The sequence below is a fragment of the Hakea prostrata genome, chromosome 1, assembly GCF_041222555.1.
Source record: "Hakea prostrata isolate BN-2017 chromosome 1, UWA_Hpros_2, whole genome shotgun sequence".
Classification (NCBI taxonomy): Eukaryota; Viridiplantae; Streptophyta; class Magnoliopsida; order Proteales; family Proteaceae; genus Hakea; species Hakea prostrata.
This window is the reverse complement of record NC_142600.1, coordinates 4143037-4159081: the sequence shown is the minus strand read 5'-3', so window position 1 is coordinate 4159081 and position 16045 is coordinate 4143037. Positions and strand designations below refer to the sequence as shown.

Here is a 16045-nt window from a genome sequence, read left to right as displayed (position 1 = left end):
ATTTTTGGTTGAGATTTGAAGGTTGTGCATCAAATGCACACCACTAAGCTGAACTTCAAGTTCCTTGCCATGTGAGGCTTATCTCGTTTAGAGATATTTTTCCCGTCACTTTCCCGGCATCCAAACCCAGCTAGCTAATCAGCCATAGAACCGTTGACCAGAAAAAAATCAGCTATAGAACCCGACACAATTGTAGACGGGTGGGTCAAGTCAGTGCGGGACTGCCCAGGGCCGTTAGCACTTGACAGTGATTGAATAGTACCGCCTTAGATTAAACATTACGAAGGCCATTTCAGTAAATTAGACCAGCAACTACGCGGCACTGCGGCAGTCGGCGCTACTTATTTAGCGGAAAAGAGAAGCTAATATTACGGGGTGTAACTGTAACTGCTATTTTTGACCAGACTCTTATGACACTCCACCAGCCAAACCGCCTGAGCCGGTGAACCGAACGGTAGCCGGTAGGCCCGGTAACCTACCAGCTTGTTTCACGTCAGCCCCACAGCGCTCACGGATTCCTCTTCTAGGTCCGTGAGGGTCCCACGGATACCACCTAAGACTCGACCGCTCACACTTCCCCCATTTCTATAAGTAGGGCTTGGGGTTTAAGCAGTCTTCGCTCTTTACCGCTCCTCTGGATTCTTCTTCTCCACTCTTCGCCTGTTTACATTCGTTTTCAGCTATTGCATTCGATCTTTCGGAGTTTCTTTCCGAATATTAAGCTTTCGTGAGCTTCACCTGCTCTGCTACTCATCGGACACTTAGTAACCGTCAACATTTGCTTGTTATTTGAGCTTCTGCTCGAGAGATCCATTGTTTGTGACTGCTTTCTTATTTGAGCTATTTCTTGGAGATTAGGAGGTAATTTCCCGCGCTAGACGACTCTCAGGCTTCTCTGTACCCCTCATGGTTCGATTATCCCTTTTCTTTGCCAAGTTTTGAGTGAGGTGTTGTTTACAGTTACTGATTTGCCGTTGTATTTATGGGATCCTGTCATCGTTCCCTAGTTGTTTGCTAATTTTTCTGTTGTTTCTATTCGTTACCGTCTCCTTTTATCAGTTCCTGTAGTTCAGTTTAGTTGAAAGACTTCAGTTTTATCTTGATAAGCGTAAAGTTTGGTGGACGAGTTTGGAAGATTTCTCTTTCTGCTACTGTTGAAACTTTGGTTTCATGTTCTCATTCCTTCTTTTTGACAGATTTTATGGTGACAATGATCGCTTTTATTTACTAATAATTGCGAGCTATCCGATTTTGTAGGGATCATGGCACAATTTCTGAACGACGACCTGGAATACATGGTTGATGACTACTATGACATGGCTGATTTTGAAGACGAACCATTCGAAGAATTTCAGCAGCAAAGACAAGGTGAAAACTCGGATGTGGAAGACGATTTTGACATGGTATGTTCAGAGGATTATTCAGATCTCCTAGATCAATCTATTTGACTGTAGTACGGAATTTAATGCTTGGTCTAACTCTGCAGAACAAATCAAAGACGGATACGTCGGCTGTCGAGGCTCGGAATGGGAAGGATATTCAAGGAATACCCTGGGAGAGGCTGAATTTCACGAGGTATAGGTACCGTGAAACGAGATTGAAGCAGTACAAGAATTACGAGAACCTTTCTCGTTCTCGCGAAGACCTTGAAAAGGTTGGATCTGTTCCCGACTAAATTTGTATTTTAATGTGAGATGATAGTGATTTCAGACAGCAGTGGAGACTGTTTACCTTATCATGTACTTCCTGATAGAGATAACTCAAATTAATGTAAATTCAAAATTCAAGTTATCAATGACTGAGTCTCCTTCACGTTGAGGGTTGTTGCTAAGTATTAGGACACCGTACTCCACGATTAACTGTTGTAAAGTTCTGTTGTTACCAACTTCTGTAAACTCTGTTCGTGGAGGTTTCCTAATTCTTAGTATTAGCCCTCAACAAGTAGGAGAGTCGTTCATGGAAACTGAATTTTGAAATTGAATTAATCTGAATTATCTTTATCACTCCCTGCTCTCGTCGTGTACCATTCAACCACCCGTGTCTTTGTGATGTTTCTAGTGACGTTGGAACTTAAAATCCTGTAGTCTGTGATTTTAAGGGTCTGAGATGCAGAGTGGGTCTTGATTATGAGTTTTTGCTGGGCTGATAGTTGCCTAATGACAATTCGACTTGCATAGCTGTTGATGGATTTCAACTACAGTAACATTTGTCTTGACTGGTATTCCGTTCTTGAGCGTTTATTGATAAGTCTGTTGCCAATGCGCCATCCTCTAATCCAACGTGGTCTGAATTTGGTTATACCGACAGACCCTTTGGTCATCCCATGGTTTTTAGCGTTTCTCCCGTGGGTCCCCGAGATTCACTGTGTGTAATTCATTCAGGCCAATTGAATTCGAATTGCGAGTTCACTGCCTTTCGTCTCCTAAGATCCCTTATATATTCCCAGCCGCCTCCATTGTTACTCTTCCAGTGAATTTTTAGTTGATATAACATATTTGCCCATCAAATGTGCCTGAATGCATTTCTTTTTGGCTTGTCATGACTCATAAAGAACCATATCCGTCTCTGCCTGAATTGGCTACTTCCCATTTTCAAATCCTGTATCAGATGCCTGATATTTTGGTCCTGTGTGATGGTGTTGGGATTATTGACAGGAATGCAAGAAGATAGATAAGGGGAGCATATTCTATGATTTCCAGTTCAATACGAGGCTTGTGAAATCAACGATTGTTCATTTCCAGGTAGAGATCTATTCAGTAATAATTTGTCTATAGTGGATCCTGTTTTCTTCCTAAGATATTAAGACAAGATGTTATTGCATATTTTCTTTTCGTGATGAATCTTTTCATATTTTAGGATTATTATATCCTTTAACTGCTGCTTTTGTTATAGAAGTGTAGTTTTGGTTATCAGTCTCACCTACTAAGCATTACATGAAGCTTTTCCCATGATCTATTTTTCTGTTTCTTAGATTTCACAATTATCTTCACTACTACTATTACTACTGCTGTTACCATGTCTGTTACTGCTCCTACGCCTACTGCTTTTGATGCAGATATCCTATCATAATTTATAGTTAAGGGTCAAAGGTCACAGTGGTCATCTCTGATCATCATTGTCTGGTTATCTTCGCGGCAGGATAATTTTCCATCTTATTTTGAATACTGCTTCATGGAAACTTTTGACATTTGCCTTTAAGCATCTTTATTGTTATTGAGAAGGTATGAATTTGTAGTTGCATTCATCCCATTAGAGTTTTATAGATGCTAATTCAATGATATTGGTCGTTGTTAGTCATTTCATTAGAATATTCTAGATGCTAATTCAGTAAAACTGATAATTACTAGCTTGCCTGCATAAACTTGGTGACTTTGGATATGGTTCATGAGCTTGTTATGCTGATTCCGGGCTTAGACTATACACCCCACTCCTGGTCCAGATAAATAACAGATAAAAGTAGTGTATTCAGTTTATTAGTCTCTTGTGGTTCCATTTTTCATGCAATGGTTATCTTTTTTATTTGCATAGCGACTTTGGTGATGTTTTGAAGAGCCAATGATGACTGCCAGTTGGTGGATGGGAGTATTCTCTCTTTACTCCCTCTTTTTTTTTTTCCCCTTCTTCTTGGTAAGATTTGGCTGGGACACACAGTGCTGAGGACCTATTTTAATGACGTAGAATTGTCGTGTAGCCTTTTCGAATTTAGAAAATGGGTAAGGTCAAAAATTCAGGAGGTAAAAATCTATGTGAAGTAGTGATTAATAGATGCTAGGATGCCTAGATATTGACACAAAACCCAGGAAGGGTATACCTGATTGCTGTTCTGTGGAACAAAACCCACATCCCACATGCTTGTGTGATCTCAAATTGGCTACCGGTTGAGTTGGCTAAAATTTTCCCTTATCCTCTATGTGGGAGGAGAACAAGATTTAGTATTAGGGGGTCCCAAGTATGGTTTCTTCTCTTTCTCATAGGAAAAGAACCTAAATTACTCTGAAATGTGATTATTGTGTCTTGTATGATGCATGACTGAGACAAGACTGACAACTGTCTAATTTCAGATTATGCTTTGTTTAACCCCTGCCCGAGTGTACATACATTTGGATGTAATCCAAATCCAACTTGTTAAGGACCTTTCAACAGTGTGATATACCAATGGAGGAGGGATATCATAGTTATTCTTTGTGCAGATTCTAAAAGCAGTAATCCAGTTGTCTGCAGTATTTGGGTCTTCTTATCATTTCGATGCTGGTTGAATCCATTTTGATGCTAAGATGAATGAGTGGCAAAATTATGAAGGAGAGGATAAGGAATGATCATATTAGAATTGGTTTGGGAGTTGTTCCCGTCCGTATGCAATAAGCTATAAGAAAGTCGTTTGAGGTGGTATGGTCACGGTCACGGTCACGTTTGACGGAGGCATATAAATGCCCCGGGACGGAGAAGTAATATAATCTAAATTGAAGGAATTAGAAGAGCTATATGGGCAAACCTAAGATGATCATAGGAGAAGTGGTGAGAAAGAATATGCATGGCTTAGGTCTTGCATCTATCATGGCCTCAAACAGAATTAATTGGAGGGCAAGAATCCATGTAGGCAACTTCATTTAGTTGGGACAAGGGTTTTTTCTTTTTTTTTTTTTTTTGGGGGGGGGGGGGGGTTGTTTATCTTTTTGCTGGATTGTGAAGAAAATATATCTAGTATCCTAGCGTAAACATTTGTCAGTGGGAACTTTGATAAATTCTTCATTGTATCTTGCCACAGAACTATGACTCTTGTAGTTATTTTCCCAATTTGTAATATGTGATTGTCATTTACTGCACTCTCTTCCCGCTTTTTATTGTATTCGTTCTGAAATTAACTTGGCAGCACAGATAAGCAGCTGTAGAGCCAACCAGTTTACGGGTGCATGTCCAAAGCATTACTATCGTATGGGCATTATGTTGCGTACTTTGTTTCTCTACTTTGTCTTGATCCAGTTAGTTTTCTAGGTTGTGCATAACTTAGTTAAGTGTCTCTCTGAACTTTTAAGAGGGATCTGTTAACACCCCCCCCCCCCCCAACCAAAGAAAAAAAAAAAAAAAAGAAGAAAACTTAAAGAGGGATCTTACTAGTTCTGCTTTCTTCTTCCTTGAATTTCACTTGCCTCCCTCACAAGTATTTGCATCATCTCAGTATGTGGCCTTCGAATTTTAACTTGCTTATACCCAACTTTTTCTGTAACAGCTATTGAGAACAATGAGAAATCTGTCACTAGCATAGGCCAACATGAAGAATTTCTGAACACCTAACACTTTTGGCAGGATGCAAGCAGAAGTGGTGAATTTAGTTGTCTTATAATAACTCTTTGCTTCTTTAGACAGTACTTACATTGAATTGTCATGCATATTTTACATAGCCCACATGTATTGATAGGTAACACTTTTGACAGGATGCAACCAGAAATGGTGAATTTAGTTACTTTATAGTAACTCTTTGCTTCTTTAGGCAGTACTTCATTGAACTTTCATACACATTTTACATAGCCCAGATGTATTTATTCAGGATATCATCTGAATCACCAGCATCTGGTCATAAAGAATGACTTTTCATTTGTAACATTTGAACGTTGGGGGCTAGGGATTGAAGTCATCCTGTCAGAAAATATAACAATTTTGGTTCATTTTATGTCTTTAAACAAAACTATTTGTTGATAGATTTAAATTTCAATCCATGGAGTGTTTGTTCTCATCTGTGAATAATTTGTGTGGTAGGAAGTTTGGAGACAAGAGTTAGTTTGGAAATGCTAAAATTGGGGTAGCCAATACATTGGTTATCCCAAGCTTGGAAATGCTAAAATTGGGGTTGCGCCTACATTGGTTATCCCAAGCTGAGTTTATATGATCTTTCTGAATAATGTGGGTTTAATAAATTGAGAATCTCCCAATGATACAGTGGATTAGTTTTTATTTCGTTCTTGTTTCACATGGTATGCCTGAGATGATTTTGATGAAATTAATATTATAATGCTGTCTTCATTTTCCCCTATGATGCATATGCTTTTGTGATTAACATTAATGTTTAATATTGCTTTTGACCCTCCTCTATGGCGTTTAGGAGGAGTTTTACTATTTTTATTTCAGCCTTAAAAGCAGTATTGGAGTACTCTCTGAGCAGCTGGCGGGATAAGGCGACCCTGTCCATATGGTATGATAGGAAAATATTTGAGAATTTAGCCAGACTCTCTACAAATTCATGTACCCAAGTGCTATAATTTCACCTGGATCATGAAGGGGGCCTTGTAACACATTATGGTTCATGTTGGGGGTGCCACCTTGGTAGATTGTGCATTTGAAGCTAATGCTGCATGCCCTTGGTGTTAAATATAAGTTATGAGCCTTGTTATATCCTTTCCCTTACATATTATTAGTTTCTTATCATATCTTTCTGACTTTTATTTTCACCTTTTTATTGCTGAATTATCGTTAATTTCATGTTTCATCATTTCTATTTAGTGGAGATGTATGGATAGGTTGTGCATCAACTTGTCAGATGATTATCGTTAAAATGGAGTTGTGTCTGTAGCAGTGTCAGTTTTGACTCTCTTGCATCTAGTGGGACGAAGAAAATGTTCATATACTGAAATATGGACATAGTCAATACAGGATGATGTTTTATTTTGCTATTGATGATCTTTTTGCATATTTATATTTCTGAAGTAATCTGAATTGTCTGTTGAATTAGGAACAGTGAGGAGTGAACAGGAATGGTCACAAACTAAAATATCTTTTAAATTATGGTTCACTTGTTCTTTAACATGATGGTTCTTCATCACAGAAAATGAACTTATTAGGCTGGTACACATATTTACATTCCAGATTATATTGCTGCTGTTCTTTGCTATAAATTTCACTATTATAATAACCATTACCATTAAGACGTTGTTGAATATTATGTCACAGAAAGAGTTAACTAATGAGCATAACTGTACATCTCTTGAAGGGTGGTTAGTTCTTATGCAAACCTTTAACAGACCCTGTGCCCGGCATCACTGGAACTGCTTTTGAACTACTTGTGTGGTGTTCACCAGAAATAGATCACACAACTCTATGGTCTTTGACATCCAATAGTTTAGTATTGTTTCTGACGTGGGTCTTTGAAGAAATGAAAAGCATGAGAGGCTGCAACTATAGTATATTATTGCATGTAGGTTCCACTGAATTGGTTGTAGTCTAACGCGTGAGTGGAGTTGCATTGAATTTTAAACAACTTGGCTCTCTAGCACTATCAAGATTATTTCTCTAGTTAGAATGTATGCTATTAAAAATGTATTTAGGTTAGGTTAGTTATGTTATATGCAGTTGATGAGTATATCCTGCTTTTTCTTTTCCCTTTTGTTGGGAGTGATGTTGATGTAGTATGGTTCTTATTTTGCAGCTGAGAAATCTATTGTGGGCAACATCAAAACATGATGTATACCTGATGCAAAACTACTCTGTCATGCATTGGTCACCCCTGCTTAGGAGGGGCAAGGAAGTACTAAATGTAGCTGGACCAATTGTGCCCACCTTGGTAAGTATTATTGGATTGTATACTGAATTTTTACTCTTCTGCCCACTGTAATCAAATTTGAAGAAACTGATCTTTGTAACTCTGCAGAAATCTCCTGGATCTTTGGCACAACCCCTGTCGAGAGTGCAGATCAGCACCATGGCAGTCCAAAGGCAACTTAATGGTTGCAGGTGGCTTCCAGGGTGAGCTTATCTGTAAGGTAAAAAATACCTAAAATTGTGTACAGAAGTCGTGATGTTTTCTTACCTAAAATTGTGTACAAATGTCATCATGTTGAAATGTTTTGTTGTTTTCTTCTTATGCATTCTTCCTTGTCTCACAGTTTCTTAATTGTCCTGGAGTAGCCTTTGGCACAAAAATCACCAATGATGAGAACGCAATCACCAATGCTGTGGATATCTACCACAGTTCCAAGTAAGAGATATTCCCTAAAAGGTTGCAGTATCCACTTTTTTCACCAGTTCCATTGTCTTATCTATTCTTTCTACAGTGGCTCAACGAGAGTTATGACTGCAAACAATGATGCGCAAGTGCGAGTATTTGACACCAACACTTTTGCCTGCCTGAATCATTTCTCTTTTGAATGGTCAGTAAATGTAAGTGACTTCAACCATGTTCAGGCCTGCCTGAGCCTAGGCTATGTTACTAACAAGCCAGCACCAACTATGTTTTGCAGAACACATCTGTTAGTCCAGATGGAAAGTTGCTTGCTGTTTTAGGGGACAGTGCAGATTGCCTGATTGCTGATGCTCTGACTGGGAAAGTAAGTATTCTCTTATCGTAAGTTTAAACTTCATTAGTAATTTTATGTTCAACGAGTGCTAACTTGCCAATGTCATCGTATTTCTAACCATTGTAGGTGGTCGGAAATCTCAAGGGACATCTGGATTACTCATTTTCATCAGCATGGCATCCGAGCAGTCAAATTCTAGCCACTGGGAATCAGGATACGACATGCAGGCTCTGGGATGTAAGGAAATTGTCCGAATCCCTGCATGTGCTAAAGGGGCAAATGGGGGCAATTAGGTCTTTGAAGTTCACTTCGGATGGTCGGTTCATGGCAATGGCAGAGCCGGCTGATTTTGTTCACATCTATGATACCCGTTCTGGGTACAGAAAAGCACAGGAGATTGATTTGTTTGGGGAGATAGCTGGCATGTCATTTAGCCCAGATACAGAAGCATTTTTTGTTGGGGTGGCTGATCGCACCTATGGGAGTCTACTTGAGTTTAACCGGAGGCGTTGTGACCAATTACGTCGACTGCATTATCTGATTAGGTGGCCTGAGCAGCTGCATGTAGTCCTTGTAAGAAGAGAAGCGGCCGCTTGTGTATATCTAACAGGCCAAGAGTTAAGAAGAATGTGGATACATGGTTTCATACTTTTGTATGTCTGATGCCCTGAGATTGCTTGCGTTGCCATTCTTTAAATGAAGAACTGCCGGGCGCCCTTGTTCTGGCCGGTTTGTTGAAGCTGTGAAATTTGGACTTTGAGGCTATGGGGTGTGTACTATTTTTTCTTCTCCGGGTTTGAAGTGTTGAAGGAACTTCTTAATGTGTATATGGCGAAGTTCCAGTTTTTTCTTTTCAAACGGTTTTTTTCTTTTCAAACAGTCGAGTCAATCAACTTACCCTTCTCAAAGCAGTTTTTTTGTTTTTGTTTTTGGGTTGAGGTAGATGCAGTTTTTCCTTGTAATTTCGGTTATACTAATTAATGAAAATTTCTATTCTTCAAGGCTTCAACCAATTGCTTCCTCCATTTGAATGAATAAAGTTACCTCTTTGTTTTAAGAGATGCGAGAGTAGAAGTGTAGAACAAGGGTTTTCAGTTCACTTTAGCTACTTGTCAATGTAACTCAATTTTATTGGTTTTGTGTTTTGGCCATAGTCCCACAAAGCAAGACCATTTCAAAGCGAGACCAAGCTCTAGGACCTTTGGCTCATCATCTAAAGAATAGAATTTGAGCATACAGTCCATCCTATTTTGAAAATTTAACTTTCATGAATCGAAAAAAGGTTGCAATTTGCGATTTCTCAATTCAATAATCTGATGACAATTCACGTGCATTTTCTCTCTCTCTCTCTCTCTCTTTTTTATTTTTATTTTTAATTTCTTTTATGCCAGACAATCGGTGGCTCAATTGAGAGAGCCACCTTAATCAAAGTCGCAAAGTTGTAGGACTTAGAATGAAAACAGAAACACAAGATACAAACTTTGTTTGAAGTTTACAAATCTAAAGGATTTCATGGTTTGGATAGAAAAATTAATTTGTTTTTCAGGGTTGTTATGGACTCATATTTCTCAGTGTAGAGATTATAGTTTTGACCATTGACCATGAAATATGTAATATCCCCATCCTCCATATATGAGATTGTCCATTCACCTGTAAGTCTTGACACAAGGTTAGGATTCTAGCTCTTCCAGAGTGGTATCTTATTGATGGCTCGGGTCCCCCGGAAGGAGGCCTTCTTCGCCCTTCACCTAAGCTTCGCGAAGGAAAGGCCCAAAGCCAATCCCAGGAAACAGTAAATCTTCTTGGGGTTTTTCTGTCCAGGTGTAGGTAGTCTGCATCTTTACAAACATGTCTCGGTAGGTCCTTGAGCGGATCCCACACGGTATTATTAAACCAAACAAAGCAACAAGCAATGAAACCAAAGACAAAACTCTCATGCTTTGAAAAAGAAAAGAAAAGAATTAATTTGCTTTATTAGATCGAGCCAATCAGATCAATTATAATCTTTTTGACTCCACATATAATGGCTTGGAGAAGACTCATGCGAACAACCACAACTTCTCCTACAAATGCTGACTTGCATTTGATTACTCCTAATAAAGCTATAATAAATTTACCTCTGGAATCACGAATGATACATCCCATTGCTCCTTTCAAAACATGATGTGGAGGAGGAGCCCATTTACAAACATTTGAACTAGCCTTTGATGCTTTTTGCCATTCATAACAAAAATAGTCATCTTTAGTCCTAGCTGTAGTAATGATGTTCAACACATCTAAGGGTGAGTTGTCATTCCTATTGAAAATGAGATCATTGTTGTTACCTAACAACAAACAATTCTTTCAAGGAAATATTTGTCACTTGCATCCATGAAGGACAAATAGAAGAAGCAAACCAAACCACATTTGCAAACAAACAATTCAAGAACATTTGATATGATGTTTCAATATCTACATCACATCTTGGGCAACAAGGATTAATCTAAACATTTTTCTTTTGAAATCCATATTTAGGAGCAATGCCCTCCGTACATATTTTCCAAAAATGTACTTTAAGCTTTTACAGAGTTTTTGAATTCCAAATTATTTTCTAATGTTCTTCAAGAAAAAAACAATTTTTCCATTAGAGTTGTTCACAGTAAGTTGTTTCAAATTATTTAAAAAGTGAGAAGTTGACTTAACTGTGAACTTTTCAGATCCATATAAGTTTATCTAACCAAGAGCACATTTCTAGACTCTATTCACTCCATATTTTCTATTAAAATAATGTGAATCCTTATACATGGATTATAAATTATGAGTTTCATGGAACCATGGATTAATGGACGCACCACCAAACAGCTCTACTCGGTCACATGCATTATAACCCCATTGTAGTACGCATACCAATTGAAACATCACTCATAAAAAGAGTCCCTGTGAAGTTCTAATATTTGACACTAAGGAATCAAAATGCAGTATAATTCAAAATCGAAACAATTCAAAATCGATACGTTGAAATTTATTAGTTCATCTTATAATAAATTTTAAAAAAAATGTCAACGTAGAGCTGATCTAGTGATGAAACCAATACTTCTTAGTGAAGAGGTTGTAGGTTTGACTCTTGCTGAGACATATTAATATTCCCATTCCCGACTTTATAAAGTCCCTGTGTAAAAAAAAAAAAAAAAATCCGTATAAAAGAAATTATCTTTAATTCAGGTAAAAACTGAACTTTCAGAAATTAAACATCTCATCAACAAAGATAAAAACAAGAGTTTCTACTGGTCACACTATAATTTTTTTATTGTCATAAATTTTTGATCTAGTAAAAACAAACTTATAAACTAAAATGGTAAATGTTATAGATGCTAGACGAATCAATGATTTATCAGAATTTTTTTTTAAATAATTTACTTTCCTTCTAGATTTGCTGATGAGAGAAGGCCAAGATACTTGGATTTCTTACCTTTAGCGAAAGGGAAGCAATCAAACTATAGTACATGTGTTGCAATCAACCTACTGCATATTTGTTCAACTGCTTTCGTTTATCACATTTATTGCCGTTGGCCGTTGCTTGGAGAGCTATCTATTCCGTCTGACATGTGCCTTTTGTGTTGTAATAGGGTCGTTGCTTGTTGGGGTGGAGCACTCTTCCCTCTTCACTCTTCACTCTTCATTCTTCTTTTGAAATTAATGAACTTTGGGTTGAGGGTTTCTGCCTTGTTATCAAAAAAATTTAGTTACCTCACCAACAAATTTAATAGTCGAACCTTTGACAATTAATAGTGTAACTTGGAATTACACAAAAATCCAAAGTGCGCATCATGGAATTTTACTTGCTTAAGTGGACAATCAAAAATTATAAGTCCACTTAAGTGGGTGCGTGAAAAAATCTTTAATATTTACACGCTTAAGTGGACAATATTATTTTTTTTTTTACCACGTTAATGCTAGTTATCGCGACTGAGAAAGTGTAGAGGAAACGGAAATCGAATGACAGCCCTACCAAGGACTTCAGGTTTTAAGAAGAAACTTTCTCAGAATGGGCTTCAAGCCCACGACAAAGCCTGCCTCCACTTTCACAGTATGACGGATCATCAGTACCCGGCTCTCCTGCAGTCCTCACGTGTAGGTGCCGTGCACTCCACGCCAAAACCTTCGTCTCACCCATCAATCATTCTAACGTGATAGCGACAAACTCGGTGTTGACTGTTGGGTAGGTTACCCGTGTTAGTGTTCACACCCATTGCAATCTGGAATGGAATCTCAAACACGGTGTGATTTTCAGCAACTTGGACCAAAAAATTCTTTTATTCTTTGTTGGTTTTCGGTTTGATCGAGGGGATGAGGAGAGATTAAAAAAAAAAAAACATAATTGCACAAGGATAGGGTTCAAATCTCTTATTGTGTGGACAGTGTGGTTTGAAATATCGAGTATTTGGCTGGGAAATTGTAAATTTCATTGTTTTTTGAGAGAACTTAACAGCTTTTAACTCACTTTTTCGCATGGAAATCTATCTTTGAAGCATGCATGGACGGTCAGGTTGTACACTCGATCCGCAGCTAGGCAACCAAACAGTTTAGAGACTAAGCGTTGGTCATGTTTACTTTCCATGGCCGGCCTTCAATTTGTTTTACAATATTACGTTATGCATGTTGATAAGATGGGTGCAGGCATGGAGTAATTGAGCTAGGGATGGTGAAGCTACACTTTCAATCCCACCAAACAGGCAAACACTACCCAGTACCCATGGATCGAATGATTGCGCAGTAGCACCACCCAATAAATGAAATGTGAAATCTATATATATTGATGGATGACAGACACTCAGAATCAATCAAACCCAGTAAACCAACCCACCAGTTTCATTTCAATATCATTTCATTTCATTTCATTTCATACATGTGTTGGGTATATGGCTGATCAATCCGTTTCTCCTTTCTCATGGTCCAAGTCCCCAGTGATGATCATACCCGGCTTCCTAATCGTATTGACTGTTCTAATTAATAATGCTGCTTGTGAATCGTTAGCGTGCGATTTCACAACCATCATCAACTTTGGCGATTCCGTCGCTGATACTGGAAATGATCGTTACATTGGAGGTAGTATAGCAGTCAAGCCGCCTTACGGGGAGACCTACTTCCATCACCCCACCGGTCGTTTCTCAAACGGCCGCCTCATCATCGATTTCATTGGTAGCTAGCTACATTGTGTTGTTATCTTAATTCGTTTCTGACTAATTTTCTATGAACAGTTACAGGTTAATTATGCACTTATTAAGTAAGAATTCTAATTAGGTTTCGGCTGTGCATATATGGATTTTGAATGCAGCCCAGTCTCTTGGGCTTCCATTGCTACTCCCATCCCTTGGAGGTGGAGACTTTAAGCATGGAGTGAATTTTGCAGTTGGAGGAGCTACGGCGCTCAAACTCGACTTCTTATCCAACTACGTACTCTATGGATATTCAGCTCGAATGGTTCCAGAAGCTATTGCCTTCTCTTTGCAACTCTTCCTCGGGTACGTAACTTTAGTTCATCTGTTCTATGTGTTTCTTCACTTCATCACGTGAACTAGTGGTGGTGGTTCACCGTTCATCCAAAGGGGTCAAATTCTTTTCTTTGTGTTTGTTTTAACAAGAAGTTTGCTTATGTAATATGATTTGCAGATTGCAACAAATTCATTAGCAAAACTCTATTTGTTCTTGGAGAATTTGGAGCGAACGATTACGCTGATATGCTCTTTCAAAGAACAAGCATCGAAACAATTCGACCGGCGGTTCCTGAAGTCATCAACCAAATCTCTTTTGCCATCAGGGTAAGTTATAATATACCAACACCTCGAATCGTAGTCACTTACCATCTTATGCTGCAAAAGATACTACTTCCCATTTATAATTTTATTGGTAATTTTCTGTGAACACAGACATTAATAAGTCATGGAGCTGTGAGCATAATGGTTCCTGGGAACCTACCTAGTGGATGCTGCAATGTTGCTTTTCTAAACATGTTCGAGTCTCCACACAAGGATGATTATGACCCTCAAACTGGTTGCTTGAATTGGTTGAATGAGTTATCAGAATACCATAATAGTCTACACTTAAGGAGGAGCTTCAAAGACTACAAATTCTCTACCCTAATACAACCATCGTCTATGCGGATTACTATAATGCTGCCATGGCTTTTTATAGGTCTCCTACTAAATACGGTATGGTTGCTACCTGTTTATAATTACTAATTTCCAAATCCGAGCTAACATTTGTTAATTTATATAAGGAAAAGCTCGATAACTTTCTTTTATCTATTAAATTATCATTACAGGATTTAATAGATTGATTCAGAAAGCATGTTGTGGGAACGGTGTCGATCAAACATGTGGAAATCCTGGTGTTAAGTGTTTGCAAGGATCCATCCTCATTCATAAGCTGGGATGGTGTTCACTTAACTGAAGCAGCTAATAGATGGATAGTCAAGGGTTTTGCAAAAGGATCTTACATTGTCCCTCCTCGCATCAACATATCATGCGTATCGCAGAACATTTCTGTTAATTCATTAGTAATACATTTGAATAGCTCTTTTTTCAGTTCTCCCTTCTCTGTATGCTTGGGAATCATCTTTGAACCTTTTGACTTCTAAATTAAGTCTTTGTTTCTGCTTCATCATGTAATGGAATTTCTTTTTCAACTCACCATTATCAATCTGTTACCTATACGCTAAGAAAAGAGTGATTCCATTCTGTTTTAGTCACAAGTACTTCTATAAATTGGGTCTTGTTTAGAATTTGAATTCTTTACCTATTATTCGTGGATATTAAGATGAGTTTTTGGCTCTTTAAATGACAAGTATGGCAAGTATAAACCGTGAAGATAAATGACAAACAAGAAATTAATTCCAATTCAAATTAGCGTTTCAAATGACTTAGTAAGCTTGTACTGCAAATGTATGTGATGCGGATCAATTATGCCCGGATCCGTCGAGCCTCTCTTGGGTTCTATGGCAGGGGGGGGTTAGATGATGAACCGAATGGGTCTCGTGCTCCACAGATTATGTTCGTGTAGTTGGTAGGGGTGATATGCTTTATAGTGTGGGTGTTACCTTTATATATTTGGTAAGTTAGCCGGACAAGGGCGAGTTTCTCCTCGGATCTGCCCCTTGCGTGGTCCCATTCAATCAGCTGCGGTTGACCTCTTAACGGATGATTGCTATTCTGCGATGTCGCTTGGTCTGGATGACGGCTCTTTCCCGATTAACTGCATGTGGACCCCACGGGCGGAACCGATCGGGTAGAAATCTTCCGTATGTATGTGTCATCATAGAGAGTGAAATCTTGGTGAATATCTTATGAGGCTTCTCCATTGAAGAGAATAAAATTGAATGTGACAATCTTTTTCTCTTTTTTGGAAGGAAGGTAGCTTGTTACTATGGGGTGCAAACTAAATTACTAATATACGCCGCCGAGTGGGTTCCCATGGTTGGGCGGGTCTTTAACTGCTTGGCTAAACCATCATTGGCACGTGTCAATCTTTTTTCATAGAAACAGTAGGAGGAGACCATGAATGGTGATTGGGCCAAGATCCAATGTACGTAGATTCTCCAAAACAATCATAGAGATTTCAGCAACTTGAGCACAAAATAATAAAACAATGACTAGGCCAATAATGAAGGGGATCAAATAGAGACAGAAATGCAGGAAATCCACCAAAACAATGAGAGATTTCAAAGTAATACTTAATAGAAAATCTTATGTGGATAATTTGTAATTTTGAAAGTGGGTGCCATA

The 16045-nt window shown here is 38.4% G+C and overlaps 2 pseudogenes across 2 annotated transcripts; both read left to right on the top strand.

Moving 5' to 3' along the window:
* The first annotated feature begins 615 nt into the window (after positions 1 to 615).
* Positions 616 to 9523, top strand: LOC149026785 (putative WD repeat-containing protein C2A9.03; annotated as a pseudogene). Its single transcript, XR_016173527.1, has 10 exons — positions 616 to 861; positions 1258 to 1403; positions 1487 to 1654; positions 2655 to 2741; positions 7418 to 7552; positions 7640 to 7751; positions 7875 to 7966; positions 8043 to 8148; positions 8229 to 8315; positions 8412 to 9523. The product of XR_016173527.1 is annotated as a putative WD repeat-containing protein C2A9.03 (transcript).
* Positions 9524 to 12766: 3243 nt separating this feature from the next.
* Positions 12767 to 15063, top strand: LOC149026784 (GDSL esterase/lipase At1g31550-like; annotated as a pseudogene). Its single transcript, XR_016171752.1, has 5 exons — positions 12767 to 13463; positions 13600 to 13786; positions 13935 to 14083; positions 14192 to 14473; positions 14587 to 15063. The product of XR_016171752.1 is annotated as a GDSL esterase/lipase At1g31550-like (transcript).
* The last annotated feature ends 982 nt before the right edge of the window (positions 15064 to 16045 follow it).